Source organism: Oncorhynchus masou, chromosome 16 (genome assembly GCF_036934945.1).
Source record: "Oncorhynchus masou masou isolate Uvic2021 chromosome 16, UVic_Omas_1.1, whole genome shotgun sequence".
Classification (NCBI taxonomy): Eukaryota; Metazoa; Chordata; class Actinopteri; order Salmoniformes; family Salmonidae; genus Oncorhynchus; species Oncorhynchus masou.
In genome coordinates this window covers 20,604,170-20,618,774 of record NC_088227.1, presented here as the reverse complement: position 1 = coordinate 20,618,774, position 14,605 = coordinate 20,604,170, and the positions used below count along the sequence as shown (strand labels likewise).

The 14,605-nt window shown below is 42.3% G+C and overlaps 1 protein-coding gene and 1 pseudogene across 5 annotated transcripts in view; one reads left to right on the top strand and one right to left on the bottom strand.

The window, feature by feature from the left end:
* Positions 1-2,639: 2,639 nt before the first annotated feature.
* Positions 2,640-12,710, bottom strand: LOC135557640 (ribosomal protein uL30-like; annotated as a pseudogene).
* The window catches only part of LOC135557638 (nuclear receptor coactivator 1-like), a 96,862-nt gene continuing 91,564 nt past the window's right edge, over positions 9,308-14,605 (top strand). For 3 of the 5 annotated variants that reach the window (XM_064991108.1, XM_064991110.1, XM_064991106.1), the window contains exon 1: positions 13,175-13,710. The gene's annotated coding sequence lies outside the window, so the exon portion shown is untranslated. Of the gene's footprint in view, positions 9,452-13,174; positions 13,711-14,605 lie in introns of those variants that run through there. The other 2 variants (XM_064991109.1, XM_064991107.1) reach the window with 1 other exon arrangement.

Here is a 14,605-nt window from a genome sequence, read left to right as displayed (position 1 = left end):
AGTCTTCCGTGCAAATAATGTCCATCTCGAGTAATAGCAGAAAACCCTTACTTGGGGGTCCTCATGTTTATCACGAACAGAATGTTTACCACCAATTTAATCGTGACCTTAAAATGCATGGATCATACAGGACATGTGTATATACAGTGCTTAATTTGTAAATCAGGAGGTGCCGGTGTTGTGCCGAAAAGCTCCCCCTCCCAGAATCCCCCCCACGCACTCTATTTTTCGTTGCTGCGACCTGTTGCTAGTTGAGATTTCTGTTCACGTTGGGCTGCATTTCATTATATTTTTTAATGTCGGTTTGATTGCGGGGAGGCACTAGTAATGTCTGCAATTTTCGGTTTGGCTATTTGTTTCAAGTGTATTAGTCTATAAATAAATCTCTTTGCCAAAATTCGTCATCTCTCCCATGTCTTATTCGACTAGTTGTTCTGAAATGTTTATTGCTTGCCTACATTTTACTCCCTCCTCTGTTTTAATATAACACATTAAAAATTAATTTTGGTTGCCAAACGTGAAGTTTGCTCTATAGAGAAGGTATTTGACCTATGCCACAAAATTAAGGAAATTAGATGGGGGGGGGGGGGCAGGCAACATTGACAATGGAGAAAATGTTAAGTTAATTTCCTACAATTCTATACATTTTTCCGTAGGGTGGGGATAAATGCAAAATGAGTATAATTACGTGACAGTTGTTATAAAAGGGGCAGAGATACATTTTTGCCGTTTTAAAGTTATTTTCCTGCAAATTTACACATTTTGCCATGACTTATGTCATGATAATGATAACTGAGTAAAAGTGACTAACAAAATCAATGGGGGCCCCCTGGAGGTCAGGACATCTGGGAACATGGCCAGTAGGTATACAGCCATGATTACTATAAGTTTAATTAATTGCTAAAACTAACTTATCAATCTAAATAGTTAGCTGATCAACTAATTGAGTGACTGACAAAACAAGAGAGACACTGCTGATGCACAACCAAATTTCAAAATGTTACTTAGTGTACTCCACTAGCGGCCGGGGGCCCTAAGCAACTGCTTATGCGTGTAGCTGGTCATGAATAGAGCCGATGTGACTCCTTACTCTACACTGAAAAAAATATGACTGCAGCATGTAAAGTGTTGGTCCCATGTTTCATAAGCTGAAATAAAAGATCCCAGAAATTTAACAAATGCACAATAAGCTTATTTCTCTAAAATGTTGTGCACAAATGTGTTCACATCCCTATTTGTGAGCATTTCTCCTTCACCAAAATAATCCATCCACCTGGCAGGTGTAGCATATCAAGAAGTGGATTAAACAACATGATCATTACACAGGCACCCCTTGTGCTGGGGACAGTGAAAGGCCACTCTAAAATGGGCAGTTTTTTCACACAACACAATGCCACAGATGTCTCCAGTTGAGGGAGTGTGCAATTGGCATGCTGACTGCAGAAATATCCACCAGAAATGTTGCCAGAGAATTGAATGTTAATTTTTCAACCATATGTCACCTCCAACGTTGTTTTAGAGAATTTTTTGGTACGTCGAACCGGCCTCACCAGCAGACCACATATGGCATTGTGTGGGCGAGCGGTTTGTTCATTTGGTGGTGGGGTTAGGGAAACCCAACACAATTGCATTTTATCGATGGCAATTTGAACGCACAGAGTTACCGTGACGTGATCCTGATGTTCATTGTCGTGCCATTCATCCACCGCCATCCTTGTTTCAGCATGACACAATTCCTGGAAGTTGAAAATGTTCAATGGCCATCAGATGTCACCTATTGAACATGTTTAGGATGCTCTGGATCAATGTACGACAGTGTGTTCCAGTTCCTGCCAATATCCAGCGACTTCGCATAGCCATTGAAGAGGATTGAGAACATTCTACAGGCCACAATCAACAACCTGATCAACCCCATGCAAAGCAGATGCCTAATTTATTTCTAATGACTTATTTTCTTATTTGAACTAACTCTTTGAAATTGTTGCATGCTGCATTTATATGTTTAAGTATACATGTCAGAAAGGCATGTTTGATCTACATAGCCTATTTATCTTAACATTTCAAAACATCCAATACTGCCGAATCCAGGTATCTTTTTTTTCTCTTACTCCAGCATCAGGACCGTACATCAATACAGACACATTGTGGTTGGTTAGGGCTTTATCATCTACATCTTCAGTGTGGTGTCATTAAAACACGTATTTCTCAAAAGGCAAGGCAATGTGATTTTTTTTTTCATGAAAATATTGGACCAGACCACCCTGATATGACGCCGAGCAGCGAGACAGATTTGTACCCCCTTTTAAGTCCCTCAATATATACTTACTGTCATGCTCTACTATAAATTTTAACATGCATATCATGTCATTGTCTTACATTGTCAACCATTCATGTACCGAAATAAAAAAATGCATACATAGACAAATCAAATGTTGCAGGCACAAGTAGCACGTGTCCCTGCATTGCAGCACCCTGGGATGCAGTTTCCCCAGATCTCCCCCCCCCCCCCCACTGGGCTGGACGAGTCACATCTCCCTAAATTGATTGACACAATGAGCAGCCAGTGGCAGGTGAACCTTTTGAGGAAGAAATTGCAAGAATTAAAGCATTAAAAAAAGGCAACATTGTCTGCACCCAAGTACAAAATCGTTTCAGTTTATTGAGAAACATTCATCTCACAAACATAGTAAGCATAATTACATCCCCTCAACATCCTGGGGGGTAAAAGTGAGTAGTGATAAAGCTATTAGAATCTCCTACATACGGAGCCTCTGCAGAGGTGGTAACATGAGATTACCGACTGTTCAACAAAACGGAGAGACAAACTGCTGTCTAATCACAACGTAGTCCAGAGAGGGGCAGTCTTTCCATGTGTAAAATTCTGATCAGGTCCAGTATGATCTCTGCCAGCTGGGTCCCAGTGGTGGTAAGACAAAGATGAATTGAATCCTTATTAATCTGGAAGGGATCAAAAAAAATATATACATTCTCATGCCACACTGGGCAATTCATAATCTTGCAGACATGAAGGAAATTACTTACAGAGCCACCAATGAGTAGGCTATGAAAAAAAATAAGAAAAAAAAAACAACAAAAAAAGTTAATCACTGGCTGTAGGAAAAAGTATGACGTGAAAGTGTCTGTCGTGCAGCCTCAGCTTAGCTGCCTGATGATTGAGTTACCGTCCATCCCACTGAGCCCTGGGTTGCCAATGTTCTTCAAAAGACCTGCCTTGTCCCTGGCAGTGTGACGAGCTACAGACAGCTTGAACGGCCATATGAAGTTGCTGACCACACGGAAGCTCATCCCCACAGAGTAGATCTCATGGATCAGGTCCTCTAGACAGATTATGCCGTATTTGCCTGAGAGGAGATAGAAACATTGTACACGTATCTCAATGAAAATCACTGTCGGAAAACCACCATTTCATATTTTCTGTATGATCTGAGCGTGATGCAACATTTTGATTGCTAAAGTTGACATGCACATACAAATTGTATCAAGACTTGTTACATCATATTGACGAAAAATACATACTATAAATGGATCCTTACCCATATGCTGCTCAATGAGTGTGTTGTCTGTGAGAGCAACCTTTCACTTGCCAGTCCTCTCCTCAACATCAGCTCACAAACAGACTTCAAGTTGGGAAACCTGTTTAGTGTGAATAATTCACCATCGTTAGTACAATACAATTGTCAAATTAGCTGGTTCTACAAGTTAAGTGAAATGTCTTCATTGCAAGCTCTAAACCCAACAATGCAGTATTACCAAACAAAAATATAACATGCAACATTTAAGATTTTACTGAGTTACAGTTCATACGGAAATCAGTCAATTAGGTCCCCAATCTATGGATGTCATATTACTGGGATTAGATAGTCACAGATCCATAGAAATAAATAAAAAAGGGGCGTGGTGTGACCATTTTCCTTATGCAGAGAGACACCTTCTCAGAGTTGATCAGACTTGATTGTGGCCTGTGGAATGTTGACCCACTTCTCTTCGATGGCTGTGCGAAGTCTCTGAATATTGCCGGGAACTGGAACACGCTGTCGTACGTCAATCCAGAGCATCTCGGACATGCTCAATGGGTAACATGTCTGGTGAGTATACAGGTCATGGAAGAATTGGGACATTCAGCTTCCAGGAATTGTGTAAAGATCCTTGCGAAATGGGGCTGTGCATTATGCTGAAACATGAGGTGATGGCGGTGGATGAACTGCAGGACAAAGGGCCACCGGATTTTGTCACGGTATCGCTGTGCCATTGATAAAATGCAATTTTGTTAGTTCTCCGTAGCGTATGCCATAACCACATTATGGGGCACTCTGTTCAATACATTGACATCAGCAAACTGCTTGCCCACAACGCCATACACGTTATCTGCCATGTGCCCGGTACAGTAGAAACCGGGATTCATCCACGAAGAGCACATTTCTTCAGTCTGCCAGTGGCCATCGAAGGTGAGCATTTGCCCACTGAAGTCGGTTACGACGCCAAACTGCAGCCAGGTCAAAAGCCTGATGAGGACGACGAGTACGCAGATCAACTTCCCTGAGACAATTTCTGCAGAAACCCACAGTTTCATCAGCTGTCTAGGTGGCTGGTCTCAGACAATCCTGCAGGTTATGAATCCAGATGTAGAGATCCTGGGCTGGCGTGGTTACACGTGGTCTGCAGTTGTGATGACGGTTGGACGCGCTGCCAAATTCTCTAAAATGACGTAGGCAGCTTATGATAGAGAAGGGAACATGACATTTTGGCAACAGCTCTGGTGGACATTCCTGCAGCGAGTATGCCAATTGCACGCTCCCTCATAACTTCAGACATCTGTGGCATTTTGTTGCGTAACAAAACGGCACATTTTACAGTGGCCTTTTGTCCCCAGCACAAGGTGCACCTGTGTAATGATCATGCCGTTTAAATCAGCTTCTTGATATGCCACACCTGTCGTCAGGAAAAATGCTCCTTAACAGGGATGAAAACAAATGTGTACATTTGAGGGAAATAAGCTTTTTTTTGCAAATGGAACATTTCTGGGATGTTTTATTTCAGATAATGAAACATGGGACCAATACTTTACATGGTTTATATTTTTGTTCTGTGAAAATAAGGTAGAACAAAACACAAGAAATACAAACAGGACATGAGAAAGTAAACCATATACAGGGTCAGTTCTAATACCATATTTATCAGGTGCAGGGATATTAGAGTGATAGGGGTAGAAAGGTATATTGGTAAGGTGACTAGGCCTCTGGATATATGATAGAGTAGCAACAGTGTACATATTTGTATGTGAATGTGTGCGCATGAGTATAGGGTCAGTATCAATGTGTATGCATGTTATGTGTGTCAGTAAATGACTGTGCATGAGTGTGCATAGACAGTGCAAAAATAAAATGCACTATATACAAAAGTATGTGGAAACGCCTTCAAATTAGTGGATTCTGCTATTTCAGCCACACCCATTGCCAACAGGTGCATAAAATCAAGCATACAGCCATGCAATCTCCATAGACAAACACTGGCAGACTTTCAACGTGGCAACATCATTGAGAGCCACCTTTTCAACAAATCTGTCCTGGTTCAAATGTAATCAGTGTTATTGTGAAGTGGAAACGTCTAGGAGCAAAAACAGCTCAGCTGCAAAGTGGTAGGAAACAAGTTCACAGAAAGGGACTGCCGAGTGCTGAAGCTCGTAGCGTGTCAAAAATGGTCGGTCCTTGGTTGCAACACTCACAACCAAGTTCCAAACGGCCCCTGGAAGTAACGTCAGCACAATAACTGTTTGTTGGGAGCTTCATGAAATGGGTTTCCATGGCCGAGCAGCCGCACACAAGCCTAAGTTCACCATGCACAATGCCAAGCTTCGGCTAGAGTGGTGTAAAGCTTGCCGCCACTGGACCCTGGAGCAGTGGAAATGCGTTATCTGGAGTGATGAATCACGCTTCAACATCTGGCAGTCCGACAGATGAATCTGGGTTTGATGGATGCCATGCAAACGCAACCTGCCCAAATGCATAGTGCCAACTGTAAAGCTTTGGTGAAGGAAGAATAATGGTATGGGGCCGTTTTTCATGGTCGGGCTCGGCCCTTAGTTCCAGTGAAGGGAAATCTTAACACTACAGCATACAATGACATTCTTGACAAATCTGTACTTCCAACTTTGTGGCAACAGTTTGGGGAAGGCTCTTTCTTGTTTCAGCATGACAATTCCCAAGTACAAAGTGAAGTCCACACAGAAATGATTTCTGGAGATTGGTGTGGAAGAACTTGACTGGCCTGCACAGAGCCCTGACCTCAACCCCATAGAACACCTTTGGGATGAATTGGAACACCGACTGCGAGCCAGGCCTAGTCGCCCAACATCAGTGCATGACCTCACTAATGCTCGTGGCTGAATGGAGGCAAGTCCCCGCAGCAATGTTCCAACATCTAGTGGAAAGCATTTCCAGAAGAGTGGAGGCTGTTATAGCAACAAAGCAACATATTAATGCCCATGATTTTGGAATAAGATGTTAGAGCAGGTGTCCACATACTTTTGTTCACATAGTGTACAAGGGTAAACTCAGTCCATGTAGCCATTTTGTTTAATATTTAGCAGTCTTATGGCCTTGGGATAGAAGCTGTTCAGGACCCGGGTGACATCAGACTTGATGCACTGGTACCGCGGGGAAGCAGAGAGAACAGTCTATGGCTTTGGTGACTGGAGTCTAACGATTGTCCTTTCACACCGCTGTTGCGCCTTCGACTGTGCGTGGACCATTTTAAGACCTTAGTGATTTGGACACAGAGGAACTTGAAGCTATTGACCCGCTCCACTGCAGTCCACGATCTGCGCCTTGGTCTTACTGACGTTGAGGGAGAGGTTGTTGTCCAGGCACCACACTGCCAGGTCACTGACCTCTTCCCTGTAGGATATATCATTGTCGCTGTGATCAAGCCTACCAGCGTCGTGTCGTCAGTAAACTTGGTGTTGTGGGTGTGCCATAACCAGCCTTTCTAAGCACTTCATGATTGTAGATGTGAGTGCTACAGGGTGGTAGTCATTGTAGCATGACGCCTTAGAGTTAATAGGAACAGGAATGATGGATGGTGGTCAATTTAAAACGTGGGGATTACAGACTGGGACAAGGAGGTCGAAAATGTTAAGATGCCTGCCAGCTGTTCTGCGCATGCTCTGAGAACGCATCTTGGAATGATGTCCGGCCCCGCGAGTGTTGACCTGATTAAGACCTTACTCACTTCAGCCTAGGAGAGCGAAATCGCCCAGTCCTCTGAGTCGGTGGAGGCCCTCACGCACAGCACAGTATGCTGTTGTTATTGTTGTTGAGTTCTTCTGGTAGAGCGGCATCATTGGGAAAACGATGGCAGGATCTTCCTTTGTAATCTGTAATCGACTGTAGCCCCTGCCACATGCTGGAGTCGGAGTCTGGAATATGATTCCACCTTATTCCTACATTGTCCTTTTGCTCATTTGATGACTCTGCGGAGGTCTTAGTGGGACTTCATGTACTTGATCCCGTCCTCAGCCATAGCCTCAAGGCTGGCTGCCCTGTGCGCGGTAGCCCTGTCCTTTAGCTTAGCGCCAACCTCAGTGTTAACCCAGGGTTTTTGATTGGGGAAGCAATGAACCATCACTGTAGGGACATCGCCGATGCATTTCATAATGAAGCCGGTGACTGAGGTGGTGAGCTCGTTGAGTCTCGTAACATATTCCAATCAGCGCTAGCAAAGCAGTCCTGTAGCATAATCTCTGATTACGATTATCATTTCTCAACAGAACAAGTCACAGATACTTCCTGTTTGAGCTTCTGCTAAACTTGATCTGATTTGCAGAATGGGGATGAGGGAGGGTGTTGTATGCCTGCTTGTGGGTAGAGTAACAGTGGTCTAGGACTTTATCGCCCCTAGTGGTGAAGGAGAAGTGTTGGAAGTTGGGCATCACGTGTCTTAACGACGCAGAATTAATATCGCCGGCAACAAGAAAAGCAGCCTCCGGGTGCAAGTTTTCCTGCTTGTTTATAATTTGTTATTTGTTTGTTCTGAGGTTGAATGTATACAACAGTCATGCTAACAGCTGAAAACTCCCTCGGGAGGTACAAGGGTCGGCATTTGATCATCAGGTGAACAATGGTTTGAGACTTCCACAGTGCTCGAGTCAGAAAACCATTTGTTGTTGATGAGACAAACTCCTCCCCATTTCCTTGACAGTCCGCTTAGTGAATGGAGAAGCCATCAAGCTGGATCGCCATTGGGGCAATGTTTCCTCCAAGCTGCGCGTGGGAGCACAGCTCCACGGGGACTGCTGGGCAGAAGAAAAATCAGCCCGTTCAGAGAAGCACAAGATTGAACTCCACTCAACTTCCTTTAGTTTTCTCATGTTAGTTAACACCATTAACTTTTCCCTTTACCGTGGGAAGTGTGATCAAATTAACGCAATATCCACTTTCAATGCAACATACCAAAACAAAAACGAGCTATGCAAGAGATTTTTGTGGCAGAGCGCATCAGAGTAGGATTCTATTGCAACTGACCCGTACCCTACACAGAACAGTGCCCCATAACCAATCTAAGCTGCAGTAAGCCTATATGCAAATAGACCATTGGTCTATGTGACCCGATTCAGGAAACTAGGCGTATGTCGCAAGTCACAACTTCACAGGAGAGCCGTTAGAAGGTAAAAAATGTTATCTAGCTACATTTAACAAAATACTCGTCTTAGTGTGCCAGAGCGCAGAATAACTGATTCATTTTTGAACACTCAATACCTGTTGAATATGTCCGTGTCAGTAAACATTGGCAACAAAGCGCAATTCAATTGTTGCCAGCAGCACAGTTAGTCACCAACGCTCTGGATAGCCAGCTCTGCTAGGCTGAATAAAATGGTCAGAGTAGGGTGTTCTCTCATTATGTGTCTGGAAGTAGCTAGCCAATGTTAGCCAGTTAGCTTGGGTGCTTGACTGTCGTTGTGAGGTCAGAGTTTTTGGATCAACCTTACTTATTGGCCAGAGCGTCCAGTGTGCGCTCTGTAGGCGAAACGCTCTGCATTTACAAAAGGACAATCTGTCACCAACGCTCTGGATTACATAACAGCCTAACCAGCTATGCTAGTGTGAGTAATGTTCAGTGAGCTGTTCTCTTTCTCTCTCTTAAAAGGTCTGGAAGTAGCTGGCAAGTTAGTACAGAATGCTCAGATCAACTCTTAAAGAGATGGGTGTGGCTAAGGCATAAGAGGGTGAGAACAATGTTGAATGGGTGTAGACAAAGGGCACTCCAATAGTAGTACCAAAACAGTGAAAGACTTAAAGCATAATTACTTTCCCATTGTTTCCTCAAATGCGGTGTATGATATACCATTTTGTAGCTCAGAGTCTCTACTTGTAGCCAATGTAAAAAAGAAATCAAAAAGAAATTCAAAATGTTGCTACAAGACCGAATCCAGCTGGTGAGTCACACATGGATTTATGCCATTCACTTTGAACTGTTTTACAACATAAGCGGCGTCAATTATTATGTGCTTGTTTTGCAATCAAAGAAAGAGCTGCATGTAGCCACGTGTGCACTTTTGTTCATATTCTTTGCTAGATAGTGAGTTATTAGGCAAGGCCATAGCTCATTTATAGTCAGCAATGTGGGAGTGATTGCTTCCAATAAGGGCACTAAACATGTATATTTCTAGCCATCTTTGAAAAGAGTCAGGTCGAGCTTTTTATGTCTTACAATGGGGCAATGTTGTTATTTGAGACAGGCTTGAATAAGTGAAGTCGCCAATAGGCAGAGTGTAGCATAATATGTCTCATTGTCTGGAATAATGGTATGGGGAATAAGGAACTTTGTTTATTGTTCCTGTTCCTAGTTTCTTGCATCAAACACCACAACAACATGTTTAGTCACCTTATCTAAAGGACAAGTGGATAAACAGGTTAATGTCAAGTTTCTTTCTCCCAAAAGTCTCACGGAACGTAGGCCTACATTGAACACCACACATTGGCTACTAGTATAGGCGGAACGATAAAACAGCTATTTACATGTTAAGATGTTATGGGATGCATTTTCTCCATTGTTTTTTTTGTAATTTTTTTTTTATGGTAGGCCGCTCTGATAGGCCCACACTACTTGGCCACTTAAAATGGTAAATTAAATTGGGTTCAGCCTCACTGTTCACAGTAAGCGCGCACCAGAAATTTCACAAGGTTCACAAGTTTGCCCTCAGCAGACCTGAAATTCTCAGTGACTAAAAATATTAGAGGGAACATTGCATGGGGGGGTATCTTGTCCAAAAGTCATGTTTCAGAACAGCAGAGAGTATTGCAGTCCCTTTAATAGCAAATCCGCGATCGGAGGTCATCCATCTTATTATCAAGTGACTGAACAGATAATCGAAGTTGAAGGCGGAATTGATGTAAGTAACTGCCGATCTGGTGTTCAAAAGTTATTGTCGGTTATAAGAAATGATAGCAGATACATCAAAGTGGAGTCACCTCATGACATCAAGTTGCTAAGCTTTTCATTCTCAAGTCAGACCCTCCCCTCTTACTTACCCCAATGCCACATAAGGCTCAACCATTTTCAACATGGCCATAGAGGTCTTGTTCATTTTGACAAAGGCACCACTGAAGATCTTTCTTAGTCGTAACATCTGAACCACCTTCTGAACTCCGGGACTCTTTCAATCCTGCACAGAGAGAAAATATGAAAATATTACCTCGATATTCAGCCAGACCACTAAAGAGGAACTGGTGAATGTGTAATTCCAGATGATTGTGCATAGTCACTACTCCATTGTGAGTATACACAATAGGTGTGTGAACACAAAAGTTTCAGCTCTATTCTTCAGCTGCAACAGCCTAAAGTGTCTACATATCAAAGCACTTAAAATGGTTTGAGAATAGTGTTTATTTTAATTTGTTCTTAGTCTGGTTATTTTTTTTGAAGCAGTCGTGTTCTTTGGTTGTGGTGTTCTTGTACAATAGTTTTCTCATGTTCTGTATTGTGTGGACCCCAGGAAGAATAGATACTGCTTCAACAGCTAATGGGGATCTGAATAAAAGATTAGCTCAAAAAGGGCTGCCAACAGCTTTATTTGCGCCACCATTGCAATCAGATCATGTAGCTACAGATTTCAGTCACTCACTCTCTGATGCGGACAGCAAAGGCCAGTCTGTTCTTTGCAGAGGGCAGGGCTGGAGCTGGTCTATGAGCTGATCATGTAGCTACAGATTTCAGTCACTCACTCTCTGATGCGGACAGCGAAGGCCAGTCTGTTCTTTGCAGGGGGCAGGGCTGGAGCTGGTCTGTGAGCTGCTCTCCTGACACGGGTCTCATCGCGATGCTTTCTATGGCTATCCTTCAGGAAGTCCTCCAAGCGCTTGAACTTCAAGGGTTTGCCTTTGGATACCTGGATGAACACAATCTACACTTGTTGATGTCCAACAAATTCATCAAAACGTTTATGGTAAATGACTGGAAGACCACTATGGTAAAACTGACCACAGCTAACTACCTTTCCCTTCTCTAGAAGTGCACGGTTTTGTGGCTTTGATGGCTTGATAGGCCTTCCTCTTCTTCAGAAGGTTCTCAGGAACCAACTGTATCACCCTCTTCGCTCTAAACACGTTTCAGGTTTGATTGATCGTATGTACAGGATACACATGGTATACACGTCCAACGAAATGCACACTTTCTGGTTCCTTCTCGACAATGCAACAATAAGAAATTATAAGATAATAACGAACAAAATAAATGCACAAGACAACATAAAAAGACATCTCAACACTTATATACAGATTATACAATGGTGAGACAAAAATGACAAAGCACACTGAACTACAGACTACTTCCCAGTACATAACACTGACGTCATGCACAGATGCGAGCGACTCTTGGTGGCAGTAAGAAAGACGTCGCCATCTGCGCCAATTCAACAGCCTATATTTACGTTATTACTTATACGCTAATAATTATGTTTTGATTATTGATTGAACAGTCGCAAAGATTGCATTTGGTTGTGGTATATTCAGCAGTTGGCTAGATTACTAACGCTCACTGATATAGGCTGTAGCTAAAGCTAGCCAAAGAGCCATTTTACTGGTTGAAGTGTTTTAAGTATAACGCAGTTGATTTGCGATGACAAACACATTAAGCGTGACATTCATGCGAACATTAAAATCCAAAAGTAGTGTTAAATGCACACATAAGAAACTCCCCCTTGTTCAGTCACCAATTTGTGCGCATCGCCCTCGTGCGACAATGTTTGCAAACATAGAAATGGGTATATTGACAAGATTATTCCCCTATCCAGCTGTGACAAAAAAATGCATGACATTCGGATCTGATTGAGTGAAATGAGGCAAGCTAGCCAGTATTTGAAAGCAAACGAAAATAAAGTTACTAGTTTCATGCCATGCTGATCACATTGCACAATTATTTGTTTGCAGATTGTGTCGTATTACCCGTGTCGAACCCGTAAAATGTCATTATGTTTGCATAGTTCCGGCTGATGGGACTATCATGTGTAACTGACCCATTTATCTCGCGCTCTGTATTGCTTATCTTTCAGACAAATCATACACATACACGGCTTGACGGACTTCTATTGGACTGTTACATTTAAACTAGAGAATGTATGAATATTATTAATTTAGCAAAGGATGCATTTAGATCGACATGAAAACAAATACGTACTCAGAATCCTGTTCTGCCATCACGAATCCCATGCATGCGTAACAATATGTGCTGTCGCAGAAAAACTACGTCGAAGACTCCCCATCCTTGCTATGTCTAATCTGCCACCTAGTGGCGTTCGAAGCGAAAAACAATAACAAGTGTTCAGTCTCTCTCTAAAAACAATAGGTATTGTCTTGAACATATTTCTGACATGACAATGTGTATGTAAAGTACAATGTGTACGAAATAAACTGAGCTGTGCAAACGGACTTCATTGCCAAATTAGAGTTATCCCACTATGTGAACTTCATCACCGAGGTACAACACAGATGCTTGTTAAAAAAAACACACAAAAAAAACATTCATAACAAAAACCTCTAAGAGGATTTTACATCTCTATGGTGACATTTCAAGTGCAGATTGCTTCCTTGCCCTCTCCTCGGGAACGAGCCTATTTGCTGTCATTGTGCGTGCACGAGCTACCATTGTTTGTTTGTGTAGCGACATGTTGAAAATGGCGGAGGGGAGACACCTACGCGACATAAAGAGTCAAATATGAGTAAAACGTGAATGACAATTTCAAAACAGCTAATTGGATTTCGTAATAACTTAATTTTTGAAGGCGATACGGAGTAATGTATAGCTGAAAACAGCGACATTATTTTAAAACTGGCTTTGAATTAGCCAACATTGCTAATCTCGCTAGCTTGAATAGTGTGATTTTTTTACTCGCAGGCTTGTTTGTCAACATTAGCCAACAACCATGTTCTCCCTGGCTTGTGTCAGACTGCAGCGCCAGACCACCTTATCCATAGCGTGTGGAAGAGATTGATTCATGGAGCGGCAGAACAGAAAACCAAGGCACCCGAACTAGCTGGCACTGGCCGCCCAATTTACGGGCTTTACTGTTAAATATTTACATCCGAATTAGCCCATTTATGCATGGAAATTAAGCGTCTAACTTTAACCAACGACAGATTGCATTGAAATTGAATAAATACAGAAGATAAACACCAGCGTATACGGAGATTGAGGCAGGTAAGTCAGCACAACACCCTGCAGAACTGCCGCAAAATAGTTTGGAATAAACCAGATTTAGCCGCGGACTGCGAACAAGCTAACGTTAGCTAGTAGCGAAGGATCAAACGTGAAGTGGGCCAGTTAGCCAGCTAACGTTGACCTTCCAATAAATCATTCAATTGAAACCATGTATTTGATAACGATATATTAAAACGTTAATTTGTGAGATTGCAAACAAGTTGATTTGTTTGAGAAGTTTGTTGCATGTTTGAAAGACGGCTATCGCCAACTTTGAATCCTTGACCCAGGAATGGATGTGATTTTTGTCAAATGTCTCGTTATGGAGTAGTAGAGCACGTGCCTCTTGTTTGCCAGTTGGCTAACTATCTGTACTTAAAATGCAATCTTCGATCCAATTAATTGTTTTCATTAGCTACATTAGTGTCCCTATTTGGTTAATCAAACATTATAGTACCGTTTGGATTAAGTGCGACCACGCTGGGAAGTTAAAGTTCTCCCTTACCTAGCCATTGATTCAAGGTGAATTGGGCGTATTTTTATTGGCCACGATAGCTAATCAATTAGGGATCCATTTGTGTCAATGTTAACTTAATTGACTGATTTGCACCTGCGTGATTGGACTGGAGAGTGAGGCTCAATTATAGAATTATGGACGTTGCTTACATATAGTGACATTGTCCTCCGTTGTGGACTGTCTTTTGTTACATATAGTATTTTATACCATGGTATTGTTGAATTACTTGTTTTTGATTGACATTCTAGAGCATGCATTAGTTCCCTTTATAGAGTACCACAGTATGAGTCATAAAACCTAGTGTCAAACAAGGAAATGGTTCTAATAATTTTATCACCATTCATTTTCCCCATAGGGTTTTTTAGAAACACTCAAAGT